Raw genomic sequence first — 12,500 nt, 5'->3', positions numbered from 1 at the left:
CAATTAGTTTTATAAGCTGACTGTAGGAAATTCAGTAGCTAAGAAATTTTCATAGAAAGCATTTTTCTTAAAGTGAATGTCATTTATAACAAAGAAACCACCAGGAGCCAATACTCCAAGTAAAAGAATAAACAGCTTTAATTGGCCTGAAGAAAGTCGAGTATGCAAGCATAACTCAGTTCCAAGATTAATAAATGACGTGTAATAAATTATGGGCCCTACAGGAGTATGGTAGATAGCGAGCTTAGGGTTTAAGGTAGACAACCAAAATGTCTTGACTCCTTTATTGAATAGTAATGTTGGAGTGCGGCTGCTCCTCGGAGCGAGGTGTTGCTCCTTGGCTCCTCGCAGGATGTCTGCCTCATCTCCTATACAGAGGTCTAAAGATCGTTCTAAGTCACGTTGTTAACATGTGACAACCTGTGAAGAACAAGCAAGCGTTATACCAATACATAGCTTTTGCGGAAGAGATAGACAACACAACATTGGAATGTCTAGTGTGGAAGAAACAAGCAGGTGAAGCAATGGTCAGGCGTATATGTATATGTATGTGTGAATATACGTATGTGACAAACATGTAAGATTATATAAATGTAGATATAGCTGGGTTACAGTGTATATATATATATATATATATATATATATATATATATATATATATATATATATATATATGTGTGTGTGTGTGTGTGTGTGTGTGTGTGTGTGTGTGTGTGTATGTGTGTGTGCACATACATACAGACAGACAGACACACATACATACAGACACACATACATACATACAGACACACATACATACAGACAGACAGACATACATAGATGCAGACACACATACATACATACAGACACACACACATACATACATACAGACACACATACATACATACAGACACACATACATACAGACAGACACACATACATACAGACAGACACACATACATACAGACAGATACACATACATACAGACAGACACACATACATACAGACACACATCCATACAGACAGACACACATACAGACAGACACACATACATACAGACAGACAAACATACAAGCATACAGACACACATACAAACATACATACGCACACACAAACATACATACGCACATACAAACATACATACGCACATACAAACATACATACACACATACGTAGAGACAGACAGACACACATACGTAGAGACTGACAGACACACATACGTAGAGACTGACAGACACACATACGTAGAGACTGACAGACACACATACGTAGAGACAGACACACATATACATACAGACACACATATATACATACAGACACACATACATACATACAGACACACATACATACATATAGACACACATACATACATACAGACACACATACATATATACAGACACAGTTACATACATACAGACACACATACATACATACAGACACACATACATACAGACACATACATGCATACATACAAACACAGATACTTACATACAGACACACATACATACATACAGACACACATACATACATACAGATACACATACATACATACAGACACACATACATACATACAGACACACATACATACATACAGACACACATACATACATACAGACACACATACATACATACAGACACACATACATACATACAGACACACATACATACATACAGACACACATACATACAGACACACATACATACAGACACACATACATACATACAGACACACATACATACATACAGACACACATACATACATACAGACACACATACATACATACAGACACACATACATACATACAGACACACATACATACAGACACAGATACTTACATGCAGACACACATACATACATACAGACACACATACATACATACAGACACACATACATACATACATACATACAGACACAGATACTTGCATACAGACACACATACATACATACAGACGCATATAAAAGGGTCAGACAAGACCAAAGCATAAGGATCAGATGAAATTTCTAACTGGGTTCTCAGGGAATGTACCGAAGAACTATGTACTCCTTTATTGTTAATATTCCAAAATTCACTGAGACAAGGTAAAGCACCCAAAAGTTGGGAACGCTAAAGTTACACCCTTATATAAGAGCGGCGACAAACAAAACCCACTCAATTATAGACCAGTTTCATTAACTAGCGCAGTATACAAGCTGCTAGAAAGGATAATTAGGAAACAATGAGTTGAAATGAAAAACACGAAATGATATGAAAGAAACATATTGCTTTTAGAGAAGGAAGGTCAAGTGTAACAAATATGTTTTTATGATATATATGAAATATTACAAGAAAGCAATGGCTGGGTGGATTGTGCGTACTTCGAATTAAAAAAAAGTCTTGTTATTGTGTCTCACAGAAGACTACTATGGAAATTAGAGCACCAAGGTGGAGTGAAAGGCAAACCACTCGCATGGATGAAAGACTTTCTTCATAAAAGACAGATGAGCACAGTAATTAGAGAGAGAAGCATTCTACATGGCGACGAGTAACCAGCGGAGTGCTTCAAGGATCGGTGTTGGCGCCGATTATGTTAATATTTTCGTTAGTGATTTAGGGTAGCTATCTATAAATATGTTTGCAGATGACGCGAAGATACAAAAAAGGATATCAGAAAAGTCTCATGCCAATGCCTCCAAAGTGACATCGAGAACTTATTCACGTGGAGTTGTAAGTAGAAAATGGAATTCAATACCAATAAATGTCAGGTTCGGAGAAAGTAGAAATAGCCCACTATTCCAATATAAAATAAGGATACGCAATATTGAACACAGCTGACAGGGGAAAAGATCCTGGAGTAATCATAAATAGAAACCTAAACCCAAATGATCATATAAATGAAAAGTTTCACAATATGCTAGGCCTGATTGCCGACATGAAGAGGGCATTCGTGTAAGTGGATGAAGATATGGTAATGAAGATTATAGCAATCAACAGACCAAGTCTTGAGTACGGTGCAGTGGTATGGAGTCCACATTTTAAAAAGGACATTGACAAACTAGAAAGAGTTCAAAGAGCGGCCAAAAGATGGGCACCTACGCTAAGAGATATGTTACGAGGACAGACTACAGAAATTAGGACTTACTACCTTGGAAGAAAGAAGGAAAAGGAGGGACATGATAATGTTGTTCAGCTGTATTACAGGAAGAGTGAAGATAGATAAGGATGACTTTTTAATCTTGAACACGAGAAGGACGAGAGGATACAACAAAAAAGTTGAAAGTAAATAGAGGTGATAAAGATGTCAACAAATTTTGTTTCCCAAACAGAACTATTGAAGCATGAAACAGTATCCCCAAAAGCGTAGTGCCTGCCAAATATGTGCATCAATTTAAAAAGTTATACGACAATTTAAATATAGCAGACAGGACCAGTTTAACTCTTCCGTATTGAAACAACTAGGTAAGACCATACATACATATATATGTACGCACACACACACACATGCATAGACACAAACTCACAAAATGTCCTGATGTTTTTATACACATAAACATACATGCACACACACATTATGGAGGACAAGTCCTCCCACTAGGGGAGATGTCCTCCTTCAGGTAGTTCAGGCGGTTCTCCTCCGCCAGCCTGGCGAAGCGCTCTGGGACTGGCCGGCCCACCCGTGCCTGTTGGTCATACCGAAGGTCTTGTCGAACTTCACCTCGAGCGAGGCCAGCGTACAGCGTACAACAAAAATCATTTTTGCAAAAGATACCTTTGTGATCCCGCACACTATATCCACAACCTAAGACGTGATTTTTCCTGGCGTTTGTGGATAAGGTGGGGCTTCTTTGATCCTGAGGGGTACGAGGGCCCTCAGAACTGATTTTGATTGATGCTATGAATAAAGCACTATTTCAAAGGAACATTAATGTAATTCAAGACACCAAGATGTCTGGGGTTGCTAATTAAGAATCCTACTAATTAAAGACCAATTCACGTTTTGATTACACATTCAAGTACAACAAAAATTCTTTTTACAAAAGATACTTTTGTGACCCCAGACACTATATCCACAATTTGGCATCTGGCGTGTAAGGTTTTGTTGTTATGAGACAGACATAATGGAATATTGGCCTGTCCAACGCGTTATGTTTACATAACTATAAGGTATACGATAGGGGAACATCATACAAATTCACACGGATGTGCAGATTCTCGTGGACATGAACACACACACACATACGCGTGATATGATAATAATTAAGCATGTATACGCACACATACATGAGAACACGTACACACCTTTTCCCTCATGCTCTCATGTGTTTTACCCGTGGCTCCATTATCAGTGTAAGGTGGAAATCCCGCACGGAGGATCGGAGCCGTTCCTTCTTGGGCGACGTCGGCGATTGAGATTTTGATTGAACTGGAATAATTGTGACTGAACAAATGAACGATTGAACTGCCCAGGAATAATTGTGACCGAACAAGTGAACGAGTGAACTGCCCACGAATAATTGTGATTGAACAAGTGAACGAGTGAACTGCCCAGGAATAATTGTGATTGAACAAGTGAACGAGTGAACTGTCCAGGAATAATTGTGACTGAACAAATGAACGAGTGAACTGCCCAGGAATAATTGTGATTGAACAAGTGAACGAGTGAACTGTCCAGGAATAATTGTGATTGAACAAATGAACGAGTGAACTGCCCAGGAATAATTGTGACTGAACAAATGAACGAGTGAACTGCCCAGGAATATTTGTGACTGAACAAATGAACGAGTGAACTGCCCAGGAATAATTCTGATTGAACAAGTGAACGAGTGAACTGTCCAGGAATAATTGTGACTGAACAAATGAACGAGTGAACTGTCCAGGAATAATTGTGATTGAAGTGAACGAGTGAACTGCCCAGGAATAATTCTGATTGAACAAATGAACGAGTGAACTGTCCAGGAATAATTGTGATTGAACAAATAAACGAGTGAACTGCCCAGGAACAATTGTGATTGAACAAATGAACGAGTGAACTGTCCAGGAATAATTGTGATGAACAAATGAACGAGTGAACTGCCCAGGAATAATTGTGATTGAACAAATGAACGAGTGAACTGCCCAGGAATAATTGTGATTGAACAAATGAACGAGTGAACTGTCCAGGAATAATTGTGACTGAACAAATGAACGAGTGAACTGCCCAGGAATAATTGTGATTGAACAAGTGAACGAGTGAACTGCCCAGGAATAATTGTGATTGAACAAATGAACGAGTGAACTGCCCAGGAATAATTGTGACTGAACAAATGAACGAGTGAACTGTCCAGGAATAATTGTGATTGAACAAGTGAACGAGTGAACTGCCCAGGAATACTTGTAATTGAACAAATGAACGAGTGAACTGCCCAGGAATAATTGTGACTGAACAAATGAACGAGTGAACTGCCCAGGAATAATTGTGATTGAACAAGTGAACGAGTGAACTGCCCAGGAATAATTGTGATTGAACAAGTGAACGAGTGAACTGTCCAGGAATAATTGTGATTGAACAAGTGAACGAGTGAACTGCCCAGGAATAATTGTGATTGAACAAATGAACGAGTGAACTGCCCAGGAATAATTGTGACTGAACAAATGAACGAGTGAACTGTCCAGGAATAATTGTGATTGAACAAGTGAACGAGTGAACTGCCCAGGAATACTTGTAATTGAACAAATGAACGAGTGAACTGCCCAGGAATAATTGTGACTGAACAAATGAACGAGTGAACTGTCCAGGAATAATTGTGACTGAACAAATGAACGATTGAACTGCCCAGGAATAATTGTGATTGAACAAGTGAACGAGTGAACTGCCCAGGAATAAGTGTGATTGAACGAGTGAACTGCCCAGGAATAATTGTGATTGAACAAATGAACGAGTGAACTGCCCAGGAATAATTGTGATTGAACAAATGAACGAGTGAACTGCCCAGGAATAATTGTGACTGAACAAATGAACGAGTGAACTGCCCAGGAATAATTGTGATTGAACAAATGAACGAGTGAACTGCCCAGGAATAATTGTGATTGAACAAGTGAACGAGTGAACTGCCCAGGAATAATTGTGACTGAACAAGTGAACGAGTGAACTGCCCAGGAATAATTGTGATTGAACAAGTGAACGAGTGAACTGTCCAGGAATAATTGTGATTGAACAAGTGAACGAGTGAACTGCCCAGGAATAATTGTGATTGAACAAATGAACGAGTGAACTGCCCAGGAATAATTGTGATTGAACAAGTGAACGAGTGAACTGCCCAGGAATAATTGTGATTGAACAAGTGAACGAGTGAACTGCCCAGGAATAATTGTGATTGAACAAGTGAACGAGTGAACTGCCCAGGAATAATTGTGATTGAACAAGTGAACGAGTGAACTGCCCAGGAATAATTGTGACTGAACAAGTGAACGAGTAAACTGCCCAGGAATAATTGTGATTGAACAAGTGAACGAGTGAACTGTCCAGGAATAATTGTGATTGAACAAGTGAACGAGTGAACTGCCCAGGAATAATTGACTGAACAAATGAACGAGTGAACTGCCCAGGAATAATTGTGACTGAACAAATGAACGAGTGAACTGTCCAGGAATAATTGTGACTGAACAAATGAACGAGTGAACTGCCCAGGAATAATTGTGACTGAACAAATGAACGAGTGAACTGCCCAGGAATATTTGTGACTGAACAAATGAACGAGTGAACTGCCCAGGAATATTTGTGACTGAGCAAATGAACGAGTGAACTGTCCAGGAATAATTGCGATTGAACAAGTGAACGAGTGAACTGTCCAGGAATAATTGTGTCTGAACAAATGAACGAGTGAACTGTCCAGGAATAATTGCGATTGAACAAATGAACGAGTGAACTGCCCAGGAATATTTGTGACTGAACAAATGAACGAGTGAACTGCCCAGGAATATTTGTGACTGAACAAATGAACGATTGAACTGCCCAGGAATAATTGTGATTGAACAAGTGAACGAGTGAACTGCCCAGGAATAATTGTGATTGAACGAGTGAACTGCCCAGGAATAATTGTGATTGAACAAATGAACGAGTGAACTGCCCAGGAATATTTGTGACTGAACAAATGAACGAGTGAACTGCCCAGGAATAATTGCGAATGAACAAGTGAACGAGTGAACTGTCCAGGAATAATTGTGTCTGAACAAATGAACGAGTGAACTGTCCAGGAATAATTGCGATTGAACAAATGAACGAGTGAACTGCCCAGGAATAATTGTGACTGAACAAATGAACGAGTGAACTGCCCAGGAATAATTGTGACTGAACAAATGAACGAGGAACTGCCCAGGAATAAGTGTGACTGAACGTATGACTGCCTCTAGGAATCCGCAGGAAGCCACGTGGGCGGCAGCCTGGCAACGACTGGGCACCGCTTGAAGGGCAACGCGGGAGGGAAACACAGAGAGAGAAACGGCGTCGAATCTTTTCAGCAGAATAAGGCAAACGTGGCACGAATCGCCGCAGACTGTTGGTGTGAGCACAACTCGTCTCCTGAGCGCAAGATCCTCTTTGCTGGCGGTGGGGATGTATCCGCTTGACACTGAGATTTGGGCGTGTTTGGGCGGAATCTGTGCATGCGTGTGTGTAAGCGCGCCGCGTGTGAGTTGTGTGTGTGTTTATGTGTGTGCGTTTGTATGTGTGTCTGTGTGTGTGTGTGTATTTGCTAATAGAAATGCAGATTGATTAAACAGATAGATAACTCAATAGATAAATATCTATAGATACATGGGTAAAACGAAGGAAATATACAAAGGCAGAATCTATACATACATACATACATACATACATATATATATATATATATATATATATATATATATATATATATATATATATATATATATATATATATATATGGTTATGTGTGTGTGTGTGTGTGTGTGTGTATGTGTGTGTGTATGTGTGTGTGTGTAATATATATATATATATATATATATATATATATATATATGTATATATATATATACATATATATATATATATGTATATATATACATATATATATACATATATATATATATATATATATATATATATAAATATATACATATACATATACATATATAAATATACATATATATATATATATATATATATATATATCTTCATATATACATATATAAAACAGAGACGGATATAGATGTGAATAATGATAAGCAGGTAAGTTACCCATGGAGTCAGAAGATCCCATTTCATATCTCACTTTTCTATTTACTTCTGCTATATATATATATATACATATATATATATATATATATATATATATATATATATATATATATATATATATATATATATATATATATATATATATATATATATATGTATTTATATATATGTATATATATATATATATATATATATATATATATATATAAACATTCCATTTCGACGCCGGTGTTTAATCAGCAAATGCATTCATTAAATCCATATGATATAGTAATATGAAATTCACAGCTTCCAAGCGAGTGAGTCCGAGTCCTCCTCAAGGCACCGGTCGCAACCTACACCCACATAAATGCACCTTTTAAAAGATATCGTAGCGTTAAAGTCACATCATTATCATTATCGTTGCACTAATACTTTCCAACTTTAAGATATATAGCTGGAGAGTTACAAAAAAACAAACAAACAAAAAAAAAGCACTTCTATCAGATAAAAAGGAAAATTTCGACGAAGAAAAAAAAATCCATAGACACAAGCATAAATCACCGGAAGCAAGATAATATAAACGCATACTTTAGCAGGAATTCCCTCTGAAAGAAGGGGAAAATAACGATAGATGGTATTCTACTGCTAATACTACTGCTGCTGTTGCTGTTGCCGCTACTATTGCTGCTATTACGACTTCTACTACTACTACTTCAGCTAATATTGTTGTTACTATAACCACTACTACTACACTACTACTAACGCTAGTACTAATACCAATACTAATGAAAACACACATACATATATGTGCGTGTGTGTGTGTGTATGTGTGCATGTAAACATATCTATGTTTGTGTATGTGTGTGTGTAAGGGTTTGTGTTATCTTGACAACCAGGTCTTCACAGACCTGTCAGTTGTTTACTGATCTTTTGCGTGACAATGCTCACATAATAATAAGTTCGAAAGTGATACAAAGAATTAACAGTAAAATTAAAAGTGAAAGATCTTACGCACACTCACAGATGTGCTGTGAGGCACCGTAGGCGACCCGTGCGTGTCTATGTCTATTTCCAAAGTCAGGCACTCAGGTCAGCCCCTGCTGATCTCGGGGAGTGACTGCGCCCATCGTTAAGATGGGCGCATACCAACACATGGAAACAGAGGGGAGATGCGATATCCTCAGTGAGAAGTATATTGGTAGGCCCACTGAAAGAACGAGAAAAAAAGCAAAGAGGCAGTTATCTGCTTCATTGGTGGTCACCCCCCCCCCTCGCACTTCAGACTGGACACGACGATAAATATCGTTGGGTCTCTCAGACATTCAAAATGGACCCTTGCAATAAAACACACGGATCAATAGAGCTAAAGATTGGGAGAAATAATGTATATGTAAGATACAAGAACGAATAAATTGTTGCCCATTTTACGTCTGGTGCAAATGGTGAAAGCAAAGGTTTTAGAAAAAGGAAAATGTACGAATGTCATTGTGTTCGATGTTCCAAAGGAAATTGAAACATGAAATGTCAACATGCAACGAACGCGTAATTCATGCAAGACACATGAAAGTTGACGTGATGACCCAGAGAGTCATCATAACGTATGAGGGGGAGGTAGTCCCCAAATCTATTAAAATAGTTAAAGGCACGACCCCATTTTGTTCTAATTGTTCAAAGCGGGGACATGGAGCATGTGCATGTCCACGAGACGTACCACGGTGCCGATACTACGCTCTTTTTTCATGAAAGTTCAAATCGCCAGAAAAGATTTCCTCAGGCAGAAATGTTCCTCGGAAATGTGTGAACTGCAGACAAGAGCATAATGTTAATTCTCCACAGTGTGAATATTATTCAAAGGATCGGAAGATAAATAGTCAAAAAAGCAGGCAGCCCTGCCCTTAGAAGAAGTCCATCCCAGCCCCGCGCCTTGATGATGTGGGGGTAGTCCCACACCTGCAGAGGTCAACAGTGATGGCTCCCGCATTGCAAGACATGGCACCGGCCACAGTACCAGCACCAACAGGAGCAACAGCCCAATCGACTCAAGCACCAGTGCCAGCTTCAGCACCTGCTGCAGCTCCAACCCGAGCACCATCTGCTGCACCAGCTTCTGCAATAGGATGAGCACCAGATCCAGCTCCAGCACCAGCCACAGCTCAGCCCTCACTGCAGCAGGACAAACAAGAGACCTACGGAGAAATAAAGGATCCGCTACAAACACTGCAGATGGAACAGATGATGTTTATGATGCAACAACAGCAATCTCAATTTCAGGAGAGGATATTCGCGCTCGCAGTGGGCCTTGGAAATGGTCAAGTAACCAATGTCTCCAAATAATCACTTGAAATGTATTACCTGGAACATAGACAGTTTGCAGACACGCAAGGCAACTCTCTCTTACCTTTACTCCGAAGATGTTGATGTGTGTTGCCTTCAGGAAGTCATAACTAGCGCTCGTTATGCAAAAATTGCGGGATACACATATTGGGACAGACCAAATATTGCTAATCCCTCTACAAGAGGACTTGGCATTTACATATATAACTCAATTCCATCGAAAGTGATTGATGACAATCGTGACAACACATGTGCTAAATATGTTTGTATTAAAATCTTTCTTGATGGTAAATCTATTATCATCATTAATGTATATAATCCTTATGACAGTGGGGTGGTACCTAAACCTCCTGATCGCATGATATATAGGGATACTGTCTTATTGAGTGTGAATTTTAGTGCTCGCCATCCTCTACTAGGCTCTGAGTGAGCACCATAAGCAAAACGGTAAGGTTTATTATGACTATCTCCAATATACTAGTTACCCCATACACTTATGTTCCCTTAGAAAAGACGCATTATATGGGCGGCAAATTAGACTTTATTGCTCTATACAATCAGCACACACTACCAAGCACTGCGAAAGCCATTCACTTTTTTAGTTAGTGATCATTGGGCATTAAGTGTAACCCTTCCATTCTGCCACGCCTTCGATACCACCTTTCTGCCAAGTATCCTGATGAATTCAATGAAAGAATTGCCTGCTGGTATGAACACTTTGCTTCACCTAGCCTTGATCAATTTGATGAAACTCTTTGTCAAGAAATTGACATTATCATTACTCAACTACGACCCAAAAGCCCTGCCAAGCATAGATCTTTATCCTCCAGAGGTAGACGTGCACAGCAACTGAATAAAGACCCTGAGATAAAACTTCTTAGAAGGCTCATACGATCTCAATAAGTCAGCTGAAGCACTTACTTAGCTAGAGAATTCATGTTTTTAGTAAAAAGATCAATGGGATAATAACTCGGAAACGGGAGGGAAAAAATATGCCAAGACAGAATCAGTTGACTCCATGAAACCCATGAGTAATGTACGGAAGGAAATCAACAAGTACAGTATAACACCCACCCACATCCAGAAAGGTTAGTCTCAATTCTCAATAAATGGTGAGAGGACTCTTCTCTTGATAGTCTACCATTATTCATACGAAAATGCTCTCTTAAATTAAATGACTAAAACGAAATTGATTATTAATGCCACCTCTTAGATGAGGCTTATGCATCATTTACAAATGAAGAACTTGTAGCTATTATGAGTAGTAAATCCACTGCACCGGGGGACGATGGAATCACTTATGACATCATCCGACTTCTTGCAAAGGTACAGGCAAAGGGAAGAAATCCTCTTCTTGGTCTCTTCAACCTAATACATAAGACAAGCATCTTGCCTACTACTTGGAAACAAGCAACCATCATTCCCATTCCAAAACCAGGACGGCCTGATGAATATAGAGACCGATTTCTCTGACCTTTTGTCTCTCTAAAACGTGAAAGAATTCGCCTTGCTCATTTACTCCACCAGATAAAAGATCTGTTCCATCCATTTGGTTTTAGCTTTCAAAAAAGGAAAGGAACACAAAAGTGTTTAGCACAGTACCTAACTGGTAGTAATGGACTGTGCCCTTATTTCACTAATTTCAAGGGAGCATTCGACAGAGCCTAATCATCACTTTTAGGAGTTAAATGAAAACTGCTATGGATAAAGGATTATCTATCTTTGAGAAGAAAAATGGTGTCGTACCAAGGCGCCTCCAGTGCTTCTGGCGAATAAGAATTAGGCACTCCACAAGGGGGAGTATTGTCCCCTACACTGTTTAATATACTTATGCACTCTATTTGCAGGCTTAACCTATGGAAAGCTATATAGTATCACATCCTATGCCAGTGACATTCTTATTCAGATATTTGATGGGGGGGGATTAGTTCTAAAGAAGTTCAGCAAAAAAATGTGCTTGTCTTGGTCTCATAATCAACCCAATCAAAACT

This window comes from Penaeus vannamei, chromosome 31, assembly GCF_042767895.1.
Source record: "Penaeus vannamei isolate JL-2024 chromosome 31, ASM4276789v1, whole genome shotgun sequence".
In the NCBI taxonomy this organism is placed as follows: domain Eukaryota; kingdom Metazoa; phylum Arthropoda; class Malacostraca; order Decapoda; family Penaeidae; genus Penaeus; species Penaeus vannamei.
Note: the sequence above shows the minus strand (reverse complement) of the source record.